Below are 5653 nucleotides of genomic sequence, written 5' to 3'. Positions count from 1 at the left end.
GGAAGTTTAAAATGTCCCAGTTCTTCCATGGCCTGCATACTCACCAGACATGTCACCCATTGAGCATGTTTGTGATGCTCTGGATCGGCGTGTACGACAGCACGTTCCACTTCCTGCCTATATCCAGCAACTTCGCACAGCCATTGAAGTGGATTGGGACAACATTCCACAGACCACAATCAACAGCCTGATCAACTCTATGCGAAGGAGATGTTTCGCGCTGCATGATGGTGGTCACACCAGATACTGACTGGTTTTCTGATCCATTCCCCTACCATTTTTTTAAGGTATCTGTGACCAACATATACATATCTGTATTCCCAGTCATGTGAAATCCATACATTAGGGCCTAATAAATGTATGTCAATTGACTTACTTACATGAACTGTAACTCAGTCAAATCTTTGAAATTGTTGCATGTTGCATTTATATTTTTGTTCAGTATATATGGTAGTAAAGTAAAGGTCTCTCGAAGCAGTGCTTTCTTTCTTCCTGTTTCTCTGAGCTTGTTGACCAAGCCTCTGAATGACATTACATGTGTGTACCGTGTCTGTCTGTAGGGTTATCATTTGGGAGAAACAAACTAGTAAATAGTATAACTTTAATCAATAACTAAAGGCCTATCGAATGCTCTCCTGTACACGGTCAACTGTGAATACTGCTTTTTGCATTTTTCTATATGGACATATGGTACTGTTTCATGTTTAAATTATGCAGTCTGAAATTGTATTTGCTACACTTCAGAAATAGAGTCATGTTGTTTTGTATTGTTTTGTTTCCTGAAAGGTGAGGGGCCATGAATTCCACAGTTGGGATGGAGAATTTCAGCCTGAGCACCACATATGACCCAGACAAACTGTGTAATCCGGCTGACTACCCCGAGGAGAGGTGGCCCTTTCTCTTTATGTACCTCATCATCATTATCAGCGGGATTCCCTCCAACTCCTTCTTCCTCTATGTGTCCTGGCAGAACATCAGAAAGAGGAACGCCCTGGGCATCTATCTGTTTAACCTGGCCCTGTCTGGCCTCCTATTCACTGTGGGCCTGTCTCTGTGGGTGAACTTTATGTGGCATGGTGTCTGGTTTCACGGGGATGCAGTGTGTATTCTCTCTGTAATCCTCCTCTTCACTAACTTCTACACCAGCGATGGGCTGCTTTGCTGTATTGCCCTGAACCGTTACCTGGCTGTGGTCCACCCGTTAAAGTACCCCATCCTGAGGAGGCTCGACACTGCCGTGGTGATCAGCGTGGCTATCTGGGTGCTGGTGGTCTCCTTCAACGCCGCCACCATCATCTGGATTGACTCGTACAACTCGGAGGAGCAGAGGGCCATGTGTTTAGACGTGTTCCCCTTGAGGGGCAGGCTGGCGCAGGTCAACGTGGCTCGCTTCGTCCTGGGTTTCCTGCTTCCTTTCCTGCTGGTGTCGTTCTGCTACCGGAGGATCTGTGTGGCGGTCTGCTCTAACCAGGCCACGGAGGAGCAGGAGAGGAGATGAGTGTCCAGACTCCTGGCGGTGGTGCTGCTCACCCTGGGGCTCTGATTCGGACCCATCCACGTTATGATGCTCTTGTGGGGGCTGCTGGAGAACTGTGGGAGCCCTCCTGGCTCTTCCTGCCCTATAAGGTCAGCATGGCGATGTCAGCACTCAAATGAAATCAAATGTATTTATAAAACCTATTTTACATCAGCAGATATCACATAGTGCTTATACAGAAACTCAGCCTAAAACCCCAAACAGCAAGCAACACAGATGTAGAAGCATGGTGGCTAGGAAAATCTCCCTAGAAAGGCAGGAACCTAGGAAGAAACCTAGAGAGGAATCAGGCTCTGAGGTGGCCAGTCCTCTTCTGGCTGTGCTGGGTGGAGATTATAAGAGTACATGGCCATTAAGGCCAGATCATTCTTCAAGATGTTCAAACGTTCATAGACGAACAGCAGGTCAGCACCTCAGGAGTAATTGTCAGTTGGCTTTCAGAGGTCGAGACAGCAGGCGCGGTAGAGAGAGAGAGAGAGAGACAACACGAAGAGCTATCTATCCAAAATGGCGATGTATGGGTAAACCACTTCTCCAATCTTTTTGGCCCTATAACAGAGAACAAACAGCAAAAAAATATACATCATCAAATGCAAATCTTAGAATCAACTATTAAAGACTACCAGAACCCACTGGATTCTCCAATTACATTGAATGAACTACAGGACAAAATACAAACCCTCCAACCCAAAAAGTCCTGTGGTGTTGATGGTATCCTCAATGAAATGATAAAATATACAGACCACAAATTTCAATTAGCTATACTTAAACTCTTTAACATCATCCTTAGCTCTGGCATCTTCCCCAATATTTGGAACCAAGGACTGATCACCCCAATCCACAAAAGTGGAGACAAATTTGACCCCAATAACTACCGTGGGATATGCGTCAACAGCAACCTTGGGAAAATCCTCTGCATTATCATTAACAGCAGACTAGTTCATTTCCTCAGTGAAAACAATGTACTGAGCAAATGTCAAATTGGCTTTTTACCAAATTACCGTACGACAGACCACGTATTCACCCTGCACACCCTAATTGACAAACAAACAAACCAAAACAAAGGCAAAGTCTTCTCATGCTTTGTTGATTTCAAAAAAGCTTTTGACTCAATTTGGCATGAGGGTCTGCTATACAAATTGATGGAAAGTGGGGTTGGGGGAAAAACATACGACATTATAAAATCCATGTACACAAACAACAAGTGTGCGGTTAAAATTGGCAAAAAACACACACATTTCTTTCCACAGGGCCGTGGGGTGAGACAGGGATGCAGTTTAAGCCCCACCCTCTTCAACATATATATCAACGAATTGGCGAGGGCACTAGAACAGTCTGCAGCACCCGGCCTCACCCTACTAGAATCTGAAGTCAAATGTCTTCTGTTTGCTGATGATCTGGTGCTTCTGTCACCAACCAAGGAGGGCCTACAGCAGCACCTAGATCTTCTGCACAGATTCTGTCAGACCTGGGCCCTGACAGTAAATCTCAGTAAGACAAAAATAATGGTGTTACAAAAAAGGTCCAGTTGCCAGGACCACAAATACAAATTCCATCTAGACACCGTTGCCCTAGAGCACACAAAAAACTATACATACCTCGGCCTAAACATCAGCGCCACAGGTAACTTCCACAAAGCTGTGAACGATCTGAGAGACAAGGCAAGAAGGGCCTTCTATGCCATCAAAAGGAACATACAATTTGACATACCAATTAGGATCTGGCTAAAAATACTTGAATCAGTTATAGAAACCATTGCCCTTTATGGTTCTGAGGTCTGGGGTCCGCTCACCAACCAAGAATTCACAAAATGGGACAAACACCAAATTGAGACTCTGCATGCAGAATTCTGCAAAAACATCCTCCGTGTACAACGTAAAACACCAAATAATGCATGCAGAGCAGAATTAGGCCAATACCCGCTAATTATCAAAATCCAGAAAAGAGCCGTTAAATTCTATAACCACTTAAAAGGAAGCGATTCCCAAACCTTCCATAACAAAGCCATCACCTACAGAGAGATGAACTTGGAGAAGAGTCCCCTAAGTAAGCTTGTCCTGGGCCTCTGTTCACAAACACAAACAGACCCCACACAGCCCCAGGACAACAACAACAACAACACAATTAGACCCAACCAAATCATGAGAAAACAAAAAGAGAATTACTTGACACATTGGAAAGAACAAACAAAAAAACAGAGCAAACTAGAATGCTATTTGGCCCTAAACAGAGAGTACACAGTGGCAGAATACCTGACCACTGTGACTGACCCAAACTTAAGGAAAGCTTTGACTATGTACAGACTCAGTGAGCATAGCCTTGCTATTGAGAAAGGCCGCCGTAGGCAGACCTGGCTCTCAAGAGAAGACAGGCTATGTGCACACTGCCCACAAAATGAGGTGGAAACTGAGCTGCACTTCCTAACCTCCTGCCAAATGTATGACCATATTAGAGACACATATTTCCCTCAGATTACAGCGATCCACAAAGAATTCGAAAACAAACCCAATTTTGATAAACTCCCTTATCTACTGGGTGAAAAACCACAGTGTGCCATCACAGCTGCAAGATTTGTGACCTGTTGCCACAAGAAAAGGGCAACCAGTGAAGAACAAACACCATTGTAAATACAACCCATATTTATGTTTATTTATTTTCCCATTTGTACTTTAACTATTTGCACATTGTTACAACACTGTATATATACATAATATGACATTTGAAATGTCTTTATTCTTTTGAAACTTCTGAGTGTAATGTTTACTGTTAATATTTATTGTTTATTTCACTTTTGTTTACTATCTACTTCACTTGCTTTGGCAATGTTAACATACGTTTCCCATGCCAATAAAGCCCTTAAATTGAAATTGAATTGAGAGAGAGAGAGAGGAGAGAGAGAGAGAGAGAGAGAGAGAGAGAGAGAGAGAGAGAGAGAGAGAGAGAGAGATGAGAGAGAGAGAGGAGAGGAGAGAGAGAGAGAGAGAGAGAGAGAGAGAGAGAGAGAGAGAGAGAGAGAGAGAGAGAGAGATGAGAGAGAGAGAAGAGAGGAGAGAGAGAGTGAGAGTGAGAGAGAGGAGAGAGAGGGGGGGGGGGGGGGGGGGGGGGGATAGGTTCGAAAACAGCAGGTCCAGGACAAGGTAGCACGTCTGGTGAACAGGTCAGGGTTCAATAGCCACAGGCAAAACAGCCAGAAACTGAATCAGCAGCACGACCAGGTGGACTGGGGACAGCCAGGAGTCATCAGGCCAGGTAGTCCTGAGGCATGGGAGAGAGGCGAGCAAGCAAGAAATTAGAGGGATCATATAAGGATGAGTATAGCCCACGAAGATCTCCTCCACCGCACGAGCCCGAGGAGGTGCAAGACCGGACAGGAAGATCCTGTCAGTGACTCAACCCTCTCAAGTAGAGTATGGCGAAAAAAGCCTGGCACGATGTGACGCACCCCTTCTAGGTACGGCATGGAAGAGCACTAGTAAGCCAGTGACTCAGCCCCCGTGATAGGGACAGAGAATCCCAGGGGAGAGAGGGGAGCCGGCCAGGCAGAGACAGGAAGGACGGTTCATCACGCCAGTGCCTTGCCGTTCACCTTCGCACCCCTGGGCCAGTCTACACTCAATCATAGGACCTACTGAAAAGATGATTCTTCATAAAAACGTAAAGGTCGAGACCGAGTCTGCATCTCTCACGTGGATAAGCAGACAACTCCATAAAATTGGAGCTCTACAGGAGAAAGATCCCGCCTCCAGTTGTTTGCTTAAAATTTCTAGGGACAAAAAGGAGGCCTGCGTCTTGTGACCGTAGTGTACTTGTAGGTATGTACGGCAGGACCAAATCGGAGAGATAGGTAGGAACAAGTCCTTTGTAGGTTAGCAGTAAAACCTTGAAATCAGCCCTAGCCTTAACAGGAAGCCAGTATGGCTTGAAATCAGCCCTAGACTGGCTGACCCCCTCCTCTACTGTTTCATCACCAGACTGGGCGAGGCCAATGTCACACAGGTAGTATACTACCTCCAGGGGAAGAGAGAGGTGAACGCTCATGTGGAGGTGTAGTGTAGTGATGCTTATCCTCAAACCAGAACATTGGAAGCAGTGCCTCCATACTGACCTGGAAGAGGC

The 5653-nt window shown here is 45.5% G+C and overlaps 1 pseudogene across 1 annotated transcript; it reads left to right on the top strand.

Moving 5' to 3' along the window:
- The first annotated feature begins 796 nt into the window (after nt 1–796).
- Nucleotides 797–5587, top strand: LOC311102577 (psychosine receptor-like; annotated as a pseudogene). Its single transcript has 2 exons — nt 797–1626; nt 5467–5587. The product of its transcript is annotated as a psychosine receptor-like (transcript).
- The last annotated feature ends 66 nt before the right edge of the window (nt 5588–5653 follow it).

The sequence above is a fragment of the Coregonus lavaretus genome, assembly GCF_964263955.1.
Source record: "Coregonus lavaretus genome assembly, chromosome: 27".
NCBI classification, from domain to species: Eukaryota; Metazoa; Chordata; class Actinopteri; order Salmoniformes; family Salmonidae; genus Coregonus; species Coregonus lavaretus.
Note: the sequence above shows the minus strand (reverse complement) of the source record. Positions and strands in the feature narration are given on the sequence as shown.